General features: G+C 40.0%; 1 protein-coding gene across 6 annotated transcripts in view; it reads right to left on the bottom strand.

Annotated features, from left to right (window-relative positions):
- Window positions 1–16,839, bottom strand: part of jupb (junction plakoglobin b) — a 120,115-nt gene that overhangs the window by 38,696 nt on the left and 64,580 nt on the right. The window lies entirely within an intron of this gene.

Raw genomic sequence — 16,839 nt, 5'->3', positions numbered from 1 at the left:
ACTTCAACCACACCAACTTAAAGACAGTCCTCCCCAGATTCCACCAACATGTCTCCTGCCACACTAGAGGGGACAAGACTTTAGACCATGTTTATTCAACCTGGCTGGAGCCTACAAAGCAACACCCCTCCCCCACATTGGACAATCGGACCATCTCTCCCTGTTCCTCACACCTCGGTATTCACCACTCATCCAACGTGTGAAACCTGCTGTGAGGACAATTAAAGTGTGGCCAGAGGGGACAGACGCAGTGCTCCAGGACAGATTCAAAAACACAGACTGGAATACGTTCACCCACACAGACCTGGACCAGTACGCCTCATCTGTACTGGATTACATCTCCAAAACAGTGTTGTGACAGTGTCACCACCCAGAAACGGATCACCATGTACCCCAACCAGAAGCCTTGGATGAACTGGGATGTTCGTCTCCTCCTGAAGGCCCGCAACACTGCTTTTAGGTCAGGAGATGCACACGCCTACAGTACAGCCAGGGCTAATCTAAAGAAGGGTATCAAAAAAGTCAAACACCATTACAAAAAGAAGGTAGAAGAACACTTCTCCAACTCCAACCTCCGACGCATGTGGCAAGGACTCCAGACCATTACAGACTACAGGACCACCAAACCCTCCCCCACATCCTCTGATGTCTCCTTCCTCAACGAGCTCAACAACTTCCTTCCCAACAACCTCTGACTCTCTCCCCTAACGATGCAGGAGCGGTGCTGAGCAGGATTAATGTCCACAAGGCTGCAGGTCCTGATGGCATCCCCGGGCGTGTTCTCAGAGCGTGTTCTGGGGAGCTTGCAGGAGTGCTCACAGACATATTCAATCTGTCCTTGGCCCACGCTGTGGTACCGGCCTGCTTCAAATCCACCTCCATCGTCCCGATACCCAAAAACTCCAACCCATCTAGCCTCAAGGACTACCGTTCAGTAGCCCTCACCCCCATCGTCACAAAGTGCTTAGAGCAGCTTGTCCTAGCACACTTCAAATCCTGTCTCCCCCCCACCCTGGACCCCCACCAATTCGCATACCGTCAGAACAGGAGCACAGAGGATGCAGTCTCCATTGCACTGCACTCTGTCCTCTCACACCTGGACAACAACAACACCTATGCCAGAATGCTGTTTATAGACTTCAGTTCAGCATTCAATACAATCCACCCCTCACAACTCATCAGGAAACTGACAGACCTAGCCATCAGTTCCCTCATGTGCAAATGGTTACTGGACTTCCTGACCAACCGCCCCCAACGGCTGGATAACCACTGTTCATCTACAATCACAATGAACACTGGTGTACCACAAGGCTGTGTGATGAGCCCTTTCCTCTACTCCCTCTTCACCCATGACTGCAGACCTACCGATGGTTACAACACCATCATTAAGTTTGCAGATGACACCACGGTAATTGACCTCATCAGCGACAACGATGAGGCCGCCTTCAGGGAGGAGGTGGATCGTCTGGCTGAGTGGTGCGACACAAACAACCTGCTGCTCAACACTGAGAAGACCAAGGAGCTCATGGTGGACTACAGGAGGAATGCTGACCCACATCCACCCATCTACATTAAGGGGACGGCTGTGGAGCGTGTGAGCAGCTTCAAGTTCTTGGGAGTCCACATCTCTGAGGATCTCATCTGGACGACCAACTGCTCCAAGCTGGTCAAGAAGGCTCACCAGCGCCTCTTCTTCTTGAAGACTCTGATGAAGAACCACCTGTCCTCAGACATCCTGGTGAACTTCTATCGCTGCACCATCAAGAGCATCCTGACCAACTGTATAACAGCTTGGTACGGGAACTGCTCTGCCTCGGACCGGAAGGCGTTGCAGAGGGTTGTGAAAACTGCCCAGCGCATCGCCGGAGCACCACTTCCTGCCATAAATGACATCTACAGGAAGCGGTGTCTGAAAAGGGCTGGGAAAATCATCAAAGACCCCAGTCACCCATCACATGGACTCTTCACCCTCCTGCCCTCTGGGAGGAGCTACAGGAGCCTCCGGACTAAGACCACCAGGTACCGGAACAGCTTCTTCCCCACAGCTGTCAGACTCCTGAACTCTGCCTTTTGACATATGACTCACATTAGACACATGGACTGGAGATACAAACACCCACAACCACCTACACACACACACAATGGACAACTGTACCCTCATACACACAATAATAACATGGACTGAACCACCACTCACAACCACTAGTACTTTATATAGCCTCTGCAGAAATTATCCACATATCTCACTTATCTTAACTGCACTACTGTATAATTCTGTGTAAATAATCATTCTGTACAATACGATACTTTTTAATTCTACAACTGTTTATAACTTGCATAGTTCACATTTCTGTATAGCTGTATATCTCATATTTCTGTATAGTTTTTTTTTCATATTTCTGTATAGTTTTTCATATTTATATCCTGTTCATAACCTGTACATAGCTTGTACACTCACTACAGCCTGTACATACTTATAGTTATAGCATATTCACAACATACCTTCATACCGTGTACATTATAACATACCATAATAGACACATTTCTGTAATATACTTACATATCTATATTATTGCTAATATATATTTGTAATATATCTATATCATGGCTAAAGCACTTCTGGATGGATGCAAACTGCATTTCGTGCCTTGTACCTGTGACATGTGCAATGACAATAAAGTTGAATTCTAACTAACATTCATATTCTGATGGATGCATCAGAGAGCAACTTGGGGTTAGTATCTTGCCCAAGGATACTTGGCATGCAACCTGCGGGAGCCAGGAATCAAACCACTAACCTTCCGATCAATAGATGACCTGCTCTACCTCCCGAGCCACGCTATAGCTGTTACACCATGGCTTCATAGTAAAAGAGTCCATGTGCTGAACCTAACAACCTGCAATCCAGACCTTTCACCATCTACAAACATTTGGAATGAATTAAAATAATAAAATAATGGGATGGCATTCCTCTCCTAAAAGTCTGTTTAAAAAAAAAGGCATACTAAAGAGTGTTAACGAAGCCTCTGAAGGTCTCTATTGTCCTCTGTACAAAATATGGGTTCATGAGATTTGGAGTTCATCTGAGTGTATTTGCATATCTATTTTACACTGCATCCCAATTTTATTTCTGGATTTGTGACTCTATAATCAAACAAGAAAAATGCCACAAAAAATTAATCAAAAAATTGTTATATTTATAAATATAAGGTGGAAAATTTGACTGTATGACCCACTCTAACATAATAATTTTTACTAAAATGTCTAAGATTTTTTTAGGACTGAGTACAATAACCTTAGTAGGAAATTACAGGTTTCCAGGCCTTTATATATTTAGGACCTTCCTGTAGTTTAATTAATTGATTTGTGTCATCTCCCTGAATGGATAAATAACGCTGGGCGTCATCTGCATAGCACTGAAAATGTATGGAGTGTTTCTATTGATAATGTCTTAGGAAAGCATATATAATGTACAAAGTACTTTCATTTACATGCACCAACAGGAATATTTTAGATGAATATGATCCAAACCACTGCAGTGCAGTTCTGTTGATGCCCACAGTGTAATCTGATCTCTGTGGTCAAATTTTGCGCTCACTGGTATTGAATACTGCACGGCAGTTTAACAGAACAAGCACAGAGATGAGTGCACTGTCAGAGGCCATAAGAGTCAATAAAGTAAAGTAAATTCAATTAAAGTCAATTCAGAAAGGTCAATCAGAGAGAAATAATTTAAGTAAATATCAGCAGCTATTAGAGTTGTTGTACTTAATCTGTGGCACAGATGTAAAAAAAAAAAAACCTCTAATAGTTACAATTTTTTCTGTCAAGAAATTCACAAAGTCATTGCTAGTTAAAGTTAAAGGAATACTTAACAGAGCTCTGAGTCTTTTGCAGCCTGGTGATACTGTTGAGAAGAAACCCGGGGTTGTTCCCGTTTTCCTCAATCAGTGACAAATAATAAAATGCTCCTGCTTTATGGACAGCCTTTGGTTAATAGGGTAACAAAGTATTTTCCAAGTCAAATGAAGATCCTCTAAATAAGAAGCTATTTCCTCTCCAGGTCACGTGTCATGTACTTTAAGATGTGCGTTTGAGAATTATACTATGAGGTCAAGTACTTGACTGAAGTGATTCGAGGATTTATTTTTCAGAGGAGCTACATCATAATACAACACTATTAACAGGATAATCAGCTAATGTGTAACAGTCCACATTTAATTTAACCTTAGTGTATGCCACTGATATTGGCAACATTGTCCAGAAACCTTTGAATCTAAAACTGTACTTGGGAATTAATTTTCCTTGTCATGTAACTTGTTTTCTCCTGGCTTACATTTGTTTCTTGTTTTTAACAAATAGTTATGCAATCAGTGTATCTTTGCCAGTTATGGAAAAGTAGTTTTCCCTGCTTTTGCTAGTTTTTAAACAGTCATATTTGATATAGTAGGATTTGTCGTGGTGGCAATCCTGAAAAAAGCTTCTCACATGGTTAATCTTATAAAAAGAAAAGCCAATTTGTGATCTTTTTGAATCTTAACCATATTATTCTGTGTTTAAAAACTGATCAAAATAAAAATAGCAAAACTGACACTAAAAAAAGAAAATGATGGTCCAACACACAAACACACAAATCAGTTCAGTTGTGCCTCCACCACCTGACTTACTGTGCACGGGTTAGAAAGAAAATATGTGATTAAGAATGCAGATCCCACTAAAGTAGTCAACTATTCTGCGCAGAGATTACTGTGTTACAGCCTGCACTTTTTCAACTGTCAAACAAACACTTGTTCCTGTTCCACTGCTCACCATCCGGATGATTTAAGAGCTGAACCCCTAAAATGCAATTTGATACCTACATTTCCAGAAGTTCATGCAGTAATTAGGATTATAAGTACACATGCATTTATTTAAACTCTATACGGCAGAATAAATGCTGCGATTAACTAAGTAGAATAGAAGCATCTGCTGCTGAAGCTGGAGGCCAATATTTAAAATGCCCTAAATGGGTGGTAGATGATATTAATTATGGAGCCTCAGGTTGTATCATCATTAAAGGTACTTTGTAGTCAAGCCTAAGGAGGAATAATTGCTTGATAGATTACTTAATAATCATAAAACAGATGAAATAGTCATCTCAGCTTTGGAAAGTAATATGCAAGAAATCCTTAGTAGCAACACTGTAATGGATTTGAAAGTTGTACCCAACAAATTAACTCACTAACTCCATAGAAACCTTAATCATTTCCCTGCAACATGGGTACTTAAGACACAATTCATACTTACTTAATACTTACTTACTCAACACTTTGTTAGTAATCAGTCACTACTGTGAAAATTACAACTTTATGAGCATGTATGGACTGGGAGCCCATCCCAGCTACCATAGGGCAGAGGCAGGATACATCCTGTCTGTTGCAGTGCAAACACAGAGAGACAGACAACCATTTGCACTTACATTCACACCTATGAACAATTTAGAATTACCAAATAACCTAGCCCCCCTAACTGCATGTCTTTGGACTGTGGACCTGGAGAGACAGACTTGGGAATAGCATGCACACGACACACAGAAATCCCCCAGCCAAATAGTGGAGTCGAACTCAGAATAAGCTTTTAGAACAACCCGATAATAATGAATTACAGTAGTTCAGCCTGGTAATAAAGTAATAAATACATTAACTAGTTTTTCAGCGTCACTCTGAGACATGATATTTCTAATTTTAGATATACTGTGCAATTGCAAGAAAGCAGTCCCACATATTTGTTTAATATCCAAACTGAAGGATATTTCCTCGTCAAAAATTATTCCAAGATTCTTTACAGTGTTACTGGAGGCCAAGCAATGCCATTCATTGTAAGTAGCAAGTATCAAGATGGCGGTCCCAAGAGGGCGACGCTGCAGCGCTCTCTGATTCAACTTCTTCTTACTTCTTTTCTACAGGAGACTTTTCTACTATCCTGGACCACTCAAAGCACTTTATACAACATAATTAGACTCTAGTGTAGATATTGCCACCCTCTTGTAAAGGTGGTATAATTTACAATTTATAATTTATATTAGTATTGATTTGTCTTGTTTATTTTTGTCTATTTTTCTAAAATGCTTATTATGACTCAGAGAGCTCTACACAAGAATTTAATTAAGCTATTAGTTAATTAACTGATATGTTGTGTAATTTTGTAAGAAAAATGCATAATATGTTCTTTATGAGTATATAACATCTCCAAGAAAATTGTCAAATGGTATATACAGTGATTTCACAGATGGTGCATTTTGCATTATTTGTGTATCTAATGTGGTTTCACACTTTTGTAAATTTGTGTTAATTTATGATAATGTTTTTTGTGCCCCCATGTAATATTCAGTTTCAATTCAATTCAGTTTTATTTATAGAGAGTCAAATCACGACAACAGTTGCCTAAACCTGCTTTAGATTCTAAGGTAAAGACCCTACAATAATATAAATCAAACAGAAAAAACACAATAATCATATGACCCCCTTTGGCATTGGAAAGGAAAAACTAAAGAAAGGAACAGAAAGAAACCTCAAGCAGGTTAAGGCAGGGGCAGCCATCTGCCGTGACCGGTTGGGAGGATGACAGGACAAAGACATGCTGTGGAAGCGAGCCAGAGATTAATAAGAACTAATAATTTACACACACAGTGAGTGAAAAGGAATGACTGAAGAAGAAACACCCAGTGCATCATGGGAATCCCCCGGCAGCCTACACCTATTGCAGCATAACTAAGGGAGGATTCAGGGTCACCTGGTCCAGCCCTAACTATATGCTTTAGCAAAAAGGAAAGTTTGAAGCCTAATCTTAAAAGTAGAGATAGTGTCTGTCTCCTGAATCCAAACTGGAAGCTGGTTCCACAGAAGAGGGGCCTGAAAACTGAAGGCTCTGCCTCCCATTCTACTTTTAAATACTGTAGGAACAACAAGTAAGCCTGCAGTGTGAGAGCGAAGTGCTCTAATAGGGTGATATGGTACTACAAGGGTCATTAAGATAAGATGAGGCCTGATTATTTAAGACCTTGTATGTGAGGAGCAGGATTTGAATTCTGGATTTAACAGGGAGCCAATGAAGGGAAGCCAATACAGGAGAAATCTGCTCTCTCTTTCTAGTCCCTGTCAGGACTCTTGCTGCAGCATTTTGGATGAAAACCACCTGGTGTATCCCTTCACTGTGAAGGGATACACCAGATAAGCAGAGGCCAAAAGAATAAATGGCCTGTTCTCCAAAGATCTGCACTACTAGTCAAAAGTTTGGACACACCTTCATATTTAAGGTTTTTTCTTTAGTTTCATGACTATTTACATTGTAGATTCTCACTGAAGGCATCAAAACTATGAATGAACACGTGGAATTATGTAGTAAACAAAAAAGTGTGAAATAACTCCAAACATGTTTGATATTTCAGATCCTTTGCTTTGATTCCTGCTTTGCACACTCTTGGCCTTCTCTCCATGAGCTTCATGAGGTCGTCTCCTGAAATGGTTTCCAACAGTCTTGAAGGAGTTCCCAGAGATGCTGAGCACTCCATCACTATTCTTGTTGGTCAAACAGCCCTCACACAGCCTGGAGATGTGTTTGGGGTCATTGTGCTGTTGGACAATAAATGATGGTCCAACTAAACACAAACCAGATTTGATGGCATGTTGCTGCAGGATGCTATGGTAGCCATGTTGGTTTGGTGTGCCTTCAGTTTTGAATAAATCCCCAACAGTGTCACCAGCAAAGCCTAGCATAGTTTTTGCGACAGCACTTGGAGACACATTCAAAGTTTTAGCAATTTTCCAGACTGACTGACTTTCAGTTCTTAAAGTAATGATGGAGTGTTGTTTCTCTTTAATTAGCTGATTGATTCTTGCCATAATATGAATTCTAACAGTTGTCAAATAGGGCTGTCCCATATGGAAAAGAAATAGTAAAAACTTATATGATTTACTCATGAAAGTGGCCACTTTCTCATTACTTTCATATTTTTTTTAGTAAGTATCCAAAACATACAAGTTTCATTATATAATTTTTCAAGGGATCTTATATGTGTTTTCACTCTTGTATGCTTTTCATACAAGTTTCACACAAGACAGATACAAACTTTATAAGATTTATATATATCTTTTCCATATGGGGTCAGCTGTGTACCAACCTGTATTCTGCACAACACAACTATATTTATAGATACTGGCCAGAAGTAATTTATATATATATTTTTAACCAAAGTACACTACCGGTCAAAAGTTTTAGAACCAGGTTTTTTTGTTTTTTTTTTATTATGCAGTTTAATTCCTCATTGCACTCTGAAATGAAAGCATAGTACAAATAAGCAACTGGAGTGAAAAATAAATTATAGAATTAATTTATAGACCAAAATGTATCCTAACCTTTGACTCATCAGAGTTGCACCTTTGGCAGATATAACAGCTGAACACAGCCGTGGCTTCTTTCTACAATAGAAATCAAATATTCTCCCATATCTGTAGCAGAAGTTCCCATAAATGTGGACCTTGTAGGTTGCTTTGCTTTCACTCTTCTGTCCAGTTCAAACCAGCTCGATGGGGTTTAAGTCTGGAGACTGTGCTGGACACTCCATGTTTTCAAGCTCACTATCCTGTTCTTTTTTCCTGATGTAGTTCTGGCACAGCTTGGTCTTATGTTTTGAGTCATTAACTTGCTGTAGGATGAACCCCTGACCAACTAGACACATACCAGAGGGTCCTGCATGGTGCTGCAGGATGCTGTGGTTGCTGTTTTGGTTCAGGGAGCCTCTCACTCTGTACCAGTCACCGACCCTGGATCCAGCAAACAGCCCCAGACCATCACACTTCCTCCTGCATGTTTGACAGTTGATGCCACACACTGTGGAACCATCCTTTCACCTACTCAACGGCGTACAAAGATCCTGCATGATTTCAAATGTTGATCCAAGAGTCCATAATACCTTCTTCCAGTTTTCAGTAGTCCAACTTCACAAAGTTCTTCAATATCTGTTGCAGAAGTTCCCATAAATGTGGACCTTGTAGGTTGCTTTGCTTTCACTCTTCTGTCCAGTTCAAACCAGCTCAATGGGGCTTAAGTCTGGAGACTGTGCTGGACACTCCATGTTTTCAAATTTACCATCTTCTTCTTTTTTCCTCAGGTAGTTCTGGCATAGCTAGGACTTAAGTTTTGGGTCATTATCTTGCTGTAGGATGAACCCCTGACCAACTAGACACATACCAGAGGGTACTGCATGGTGTTAGGGTATGTTGGTACTACATGCTGCTGGTATCTAAACGTTAAAATCAGAATCTTAACTTGGACTCTGAAGTTAATGTGGATCCACTGCACTGAATTAGAAACACTAGGTAAGCAAGCAGTTTATTTATATAGCACTTTCACACAACTCCCAGCTGAAAACAAGGTGCTGTACACCTGACATGACAAAAAAACGATACATTAATTAGTGCTGTCAAAAATTAATGCGTTAACGCAAATTAGTCCGCCATCACGGTCAAAAAGATGGAGTGCAGAATGACTCAAAGTCCCTGAAATGTTTCTGTCAAAGCATTTCGGACAGTTTGTCCAAGTAGAGTTACTTTCACACATGCGCAAATGGGCAGTTGATCTGGTAGCAACGGGCAGCTGAACCAATCAAATGGTAAATGGTAAATGGCCTGTATTTGTATAGCGCTTTACTTAGTCCCTATGGACCCCAAAGCGCTTTACACTACATTCAGTCATTCACCCATTGGCAATAGTAAGCTACATTGTAGCCACAGCTGCCCTGGGGCGCACTGACAGAGGTGAGGCTGCCGGACACTGGCGCCACCGGGCCCTCTGACCCGGCGCCGGGTCAGGGCACCACCGCCACTCAGTATGGAAGATGATAAACTCACATTGGCCCTCTCGATGGGAAACTGGAGTATTAAAAAAAACAAGATGGAACAGTCGACCGACATGAACTATTATGCGCATTGTGCAAGAAGAAATTTTTCTTTTCATCGAAGTACTTCCAGCTTAAAATATCACATTGACGGAAGCATACGTTAGTCGGGGATGCTGCTAGCACTTTGGCTAACGCGTCACCCAACTTGTGACGAACCACTCACGGAGCATCGGGGACTCAGTAAGTCTACCTCGGAAATATTGACTGACACAATGCCAAGTGGATTGCAACAAATTAGTGATGTGTCGGTCGCGAACGAAACGGCTCTTAAAGCCGACTCTTTGAAGTGAACGACGCGAGCCTTTTTTTTTCTTTCTCTCACCCTCTTTCTCGCACTTTTTTCCCGCTTCACTCCGCACGCGAGCCTTGTGCTTTGCGCTGTGAGGAGGGGGGAGGGGTGGTAGTTACACTCGCAGTAGCACAGGAACAGAGCGGGAGGGAAAGAGAGAAAGAGAGCCAGGGACAACAACGTCACATTAGAAAGGTATAGTAATCATCCACAACTATTTTCAGTTGCGGATGATAAAGGATTCAGAAAGTTTATTCATGCAGGCCCATATGACAGAGAATGTGCATCTTCTTTTTGTTTTCATATTTTTTCACATTTATATTTAATTGTGTTGTGGTTTGCAGTGTTTTGTGTTGTTTCACTTTAAATTTGTTTAAAAGGAAAAAGCTGAAAATGTAAATAGTTTTAATTTTAACATTTTATGTGGAGTGAATAAATAAAAGTCTATTTACGGTGGCCTCTAGAGACAAAGCACGTACAAACTCCAAAACACGTACGAACTCCAAAACACGTACAAACCCCGTAGCACGTACAAACTATAAAACACGTACAAAACACAACAGAAGTGCTCCAGGATGCTAGGGGCAGTGTTGAGCTTTTGTTACCTAGTGGCTACACATGCCAGGAAGTACCAACGACCGGATTTGGTGTGTGGTAGTAACAGGTAAATGAACATTTTTTTAAATTATTTGAATATATATGAGTGCATGTGTATAAATACACAAACTATACACATCTGCTTTCAATTGTGTAATTTAAGTGATCTAGGTAGCTCTGTTTTGGAAGTTCAGTTAATGCTAGCAATGTGTTTTGGAGTTTGTACGTGCTTTGTCTCTAGGGGCCACCGTATATATTTATATATAAACATATATAAATAAAACCACAGGGTTTTTTTTACATTAGTAATTCCTTTTGTGCATAATTTTATATTGTTGTTAATAATAAATTAATGAATGCAACAAAACAACCTGAAGAGCCGATTGGGAGCCGAAAGAGCCGGCTCTTTTTAGTGAGCCGTGCCGAAAGAGCCGGTTCTCTAAAAAGAGCCGGAAATCCCATCACTAAAACAAACTGCTGACCTGTTAATATCGTTGAGAACATGCGCTTTACACAGCTTTGGTTCCTCGTTTCAAGGACTTGAAGTGCCTCCCCAAGAGTGACAGAGAGAGTGGATAAATGTTTAGAGTTTTATGTTAACATGAATGTTCAAGATGTTCAATAAACATGTTACATGCGTATATTTTCCCTTTTTTTTTCTCGAGTCTGTTTGGTCATGCAAAATGAAATCCGATTAATATAGATTAAAAATGAATGATATTTATTTGTGATTAATCAAAATTAATCCACTGTAACCCTGTGATAAATCTGATTAAACATTTTAATTGCTTGACAGCATTAATATATAATATATATTCGTGTATACTTACATATTAGTATATAGTTTTTTTTTAAAACTTGCATTTCTCAGGAGAGAACCTGTGCTAAAAGATTGAAGAAAACTATTCAAATTCACTTAGAATCTAAGCACACATTCCTTGTGTTTATTCTGCATTTACTTCATTATATTGCATAAATGTCAGTTACAAGCTTAAATATAAAAATTTAATTGCAACCAGGTTATTGATCAAGTAATTGTGATTAATTGCGATTAATTACAGAAAATTGTGAGATTAATTAGTTATTTTTTTAAAATCTATTGACAACACCAATTAAAATTGAATAAAAAAATAATTATTAAATAAATTGATGATAAAAATAATTGTTAAAATTAAATTAAAACAATAAAATCAGCACAATAGATTAAAATAAAGAAGTAAACTCAAGGTCAAACTGTGTCAAGGAGTAAAAATGGGTTTTAAGACAAGTCTTGAAAATGGACAATAAAGAGGCCTCTCTAATGTGCAGGGGCAGGTTATTCCAGAGATTAGGAGCAGCAACAGAGAAGGCCCTGTCCCCTCTGAGCCTCCTCTTGGACCTGGGTATGTCCAGGAGCAGCTTGTCAGCTGACCTGAGAAACCTGGGGGTTGAATAAGGATGAAGAAGCTCATAGATGTAAGGGCAAGACCATTTTGAACCAGCTGTAAACAAGAGAGAAGACACTGACTAACTCCAAAATACAGAGCATTACAGTAATGGATTAGTGTTTCAAAATGTGACCTGGATAAAATAGGTCTTACCTTTGCCAAGCGCCTTAAATAACAAAAACTGTACTTGACAGTAACCCCAATTTGAGTGGCCAATTAAAAATCACTGTCAATCTTAAAACCCAAGTTAGTAACAAAAAACGTAAATTACTTTGGCCCTAAAATTGAACCCTGGGGGACCCCAACATGAAGAGCAGTAGATAGGTACTCATAAACTAAAAGGTTAATACTAAAAGTTGACTCAGAAAGATAAGACCTAACAATTCAAAGCAGCACCATGGATGGCTGCAAGATGGTGTAAATGAGACAGTAAAATGTTGTGGTCTACAGTGTCAAAAGCAGCTGTTAGCTGTTATCAGGATCAGGTAAGGAAAATATCAGGATTTTAGACAGAAAAGGCAGCTTGAGGATAGGCCTGTAGTTAGCCAATACAATGTGGATCAGGGCGGGTTTCTTAAGCAGGGGTTGTACTACTGTATGCTTAAAAATAGCATGGACTACACCAGATATTAAACTGCTGTTTATAATAGTAAGAACAGCCTAACAGACCACACCCTGCCACAGGGACCTAGAGTTTTCTTTATATTAGGCACAAATGAGTTGGGGACACAAAGACTTCCATTTTCTTTTAAGTTAAGAAAAGTCATCCAAAGAAAACAATGGCACCAGGGCAGACCACAGCTACCTCCCAGAACAAGAACCAATCAACATCAAAAGGCAGACATCCAACAAAGGGTTTCCAGAATGAAGAGCTGCATAACACCAAGACCTGGCAAAATCCACAACTGTTGGCTGAAGAAGCTAACAGCACTCCATGAACACTTGGCACAACAAATAGGACTTTGGAGTGTGATGTCACGGGGGTGGGCGAGGAAAGGATTTTGGCCTGATGCGCCATTTTCCGAGTCCAAACAAAGCGCAAGCGAAAAAGGAGCGAAGGCACACACAACAGCCATGGTTCGTATTTGCTGTGTGGTCGGCTGCAATGTTCGGTCGCACGACCGGCAAGAGAATAAGCTTGAAAATGGTTTATCTTTTCATTCTTTCCCCACCTGGAAGCAACATGAGGCACCTCGTGTATCGGATGTTACCAAACGAAGGCGTCTAGCCTGGATGGCAGCTGTGAGACGAGCTGATATCCAGTTCTCTTCCATCTCCAAATATCTGTTGGTGCTCCAGACATTTTCATTCCGGTAAGTTCTAAATATGTTCATATCACTCTTTATAGTCTATTAGTTTTATTTTCGATGCACTCTGAGGTCATAGCAAATTAGAACAAATATCCTACTGAGTGATTTTGCAGAACTACCTTCTATTTATAGAGTTGCTAATTATTTGGCATTATTGCAGACAAACCAGTCTATGAAATGGATGAAACACATCGTGACACATCGGTTCCAGCGCTACACAAGGGACCTGCTTCAAACATACCACCATGCTAATCAGATTACTTCTTCCATGTGAGGGTGAAGAGGTGACCCTCCTGGATAAGATGGTGAAGGTTTGCTGCGTTTTGGTGAACAGTGTGGTAGTAAAACCAGGGAAAAATGAAACTTGCTCCTGTTACATATTCTTAAGTCTTGTGCTGTATAAATAGCGGTAATTTTTCAGAAGATACAGTAAATTAAGTAGTGTTAGTAGTGGGTGATATCATGTAAACGCTGTCATGATTTTGTGTAAACATTTTGTCTTTTATAAACTATAAATGACATGGATCCTACATTGTAACTGATGTGATGTTCTATAAAGTGGTTTTAATTTAAAAAAAAAAGGCAAAAATTAGTTTGTTTCTTTATTCAATTTTTGAACAGTGGTACTCAGTCAGTACATATTCAGTAAATGCAAATTATGTACATGGCAGTGCACTTCAGGCATAAATCTAGACCCCTAGATAAAACATTATGGGTCATTCCCACAACCCACAGCTTTACTGTGTTCCAGCAAAGTATCCAATAGCAGTGACAACTCCTCCACAGTAGCAGGTGGGATTTTTCTTTTTTGAGGACGGCTCCTTTTACCTTTCAATACGGATGGTCTGTTTATGTTTTGATCGAGAGACGTTTTTTGGGCAGCTGAAGAGGAGAAGTCTATCTTATGGCCAACCTCTGGCTGCATCTTGGTCATATTACCCAGCAAAACCCAGTATGCAGGTTCATCTGTAACAGTCCTTATGCCACTGATCCACACTGTTGCTTCTACTTTAAACAGAAGAGCAGCGACATGGCTGCAGGTCTCCACGACTCTGGCCATACAGGTGCAGTGGGCGGCTTCCTCCTGTGATGCTCACAATGACCCATGGCTGCAATGCTGGTTCATTCAGTCTTTGAGAGTGCAGTACCTGAAACACACACAAAGTTCATTTAAAGACAAGAACTTTAATGAGCCAAGGCCGACATAAATGTGTTTAATCTACTTTATCATAAATGTAACAAAGTGTTTAGAAAGTTAGCACATACATGTAATTTTTCATTTTTTTATGTATCCATCTATAGAACGCCACCTGTTATATTCCAAATCTGCCTGTTCTCTCTCAGAAACCTGCCTGCAGAAAATGAACCTAAAGTATGTAATGCAAGGATGTAATCACTTTAGAGATGGAGAAAGCATAAAGTGACAATTATGAATCACTTAATATGATAAGGAGATTATGCAGGTCATTAATCAATGTATAAAACTAAAATAAAATGTACTTTTAGTGACACAAGATACAAATATTGAAGCAAGATCTATAATTAGGATTATTTATAATAAACATTAATAAATCATTGCAATTTCTTTAACCATACAGAATAACTAAATCCTTCAGGACAATGTCATATCAATGCACTGAACTCACTATGTTATCCCTCTAACAGCCTCCACATGTTCTCACTGTAATTTCCCCTCATGAATGAATTTATGCTGCACTAATCTGAATGTTTGGAGGGAAATCAAACGCATTTCACTCGCAGTACTCGAGCTGACTTACCTTTGTTTGAATGACGACTTGTACGCGCTGACTCCACAGACAAGGAACGAAAATATGTCAGGCTACGTCAATAGCAGTAGGTCTTCAGGTTTTCTACTCCACGGCCCTATTTCATACGGGTCCACATTTCCAATGCACGCCGCTTCGCCTCTGGACGCAATCGGTCTCTATACAGTCCATTCTCTTTTGAGCTGCTTTTAAGCATCTTTCTTGTCGTCGTCGTTCCAACACAGTGTGTTTCTTTTGATTTGTGGACCCGGAAAATAGCGCCGCGCTCCCACAATACATTGCGACGTGATGTCAACTCCAAAGCCCTATAAGTGGGCTGCTAATAAATAGCAAGTACTCGCTCCAGACCAGTGTTGCCAACTTAGCGACTTTGTCGCTATATTTAGCGAGTTTTCAGACCCCCTAGCGAAAAAAAGTCGCTAAAAAAAGACGTGAAAGCGCGTATGGCTTTTACTCTCAACAAGCAGCGGGTGCTGTAACGCAGTCAGTTCTTCTTTTACTCGTTTACTCTTATGCTGTTTTGTGGACTACTTATAAACACACACACACACAAAGTAACTCCACCAGAGTGCCTATTTCGGGTCACTTTTGCCGGTCCAAGCCCGGGTAAAGGAGCAGGGTTGGAATTGTGACATTAAAAAAAACAATAATTGCTAAAAGAAATTTAATTTGTAGTTCTAAATAAACTCTAAATGCATTTAGGACGTTTTTTACTCACTTTATGTCTCTTCCACGATGTTATTTCTCTCTCCAACAACATAGGTTACAATTACATTAGCATGACCAATTATGCAAATTAGGTGATGACGTCATTTAGCGACTTCTAGCGACTTTTAGGACAACCAATAGCGATTTTCCTTACTGAGGAGTTGGCAACACTGCTCCAGACTGGCTAACACAGGGTAAAACAATACTGATCATGAAGGATGCCCACCATCAAACTCACTTAGACACAGACTGGTGTATAAACACATAGTGAGTGGAAAACGTAAGTGAGAAGATATTGTCAGTGCATCATGTAAAGCCCCCACCAGCCTGTCACCTGATCACTTGATCTAGCCCTAAGAAAGTTTTAAGTTTCATCTTAGAACTAGACAGTGTACTTGTCTCCTGAATCAGAACTTGGAGCTGGTACCAAAGAAGATGGGCCTGAAAACTGAAGTTCTGTCTCCTATTATACTTAAAAAAAAAGAAAAAAAAAAGCTAGAATACTAAGTTGGGACAGTGACCACTGAAAGGCAGAGGCCAAGTAGCTAGGATAGTGTACTGGAACATCTGCCTGGAAGAGTTTACAAACAGAAAGCACGCTTTCTTTCTAGTAGAATGTCCCCAAAAAAATCCCCCCAAAATTGTCTAAAAGACTATTTGTCATTGGCGATGACCCAGTCCTAACCCTAATTATTATTATTATTATTATTATTATTATTATTATTATTATGCAGTCTTTAATTATTTAAACCACACGAATACATTTGTGTGGTTTCAACGTAAA

The sequence above is a fragment of the Pelmatolapia mariae genome, linkage group LG4 (genome assembly GCF_036321145.2).
Source record: "Pelmatolapia mariae isolate MD_Pm_ZW linkage group LG4, Pm_UMD_F_2, whole genome shotgun sequence".
Taxonomy (NCBI): Eukaryota; Metazoa; Chordata; class Actinopteri; order Cichliformes; family Cichlidae; genus Pelmatolapia; species Pelmatolapia mariae.
Note: the sequence above shows the minus strand (reverse complement) of the source record. Positions and strands in the feature narration are given on the sequence as shown.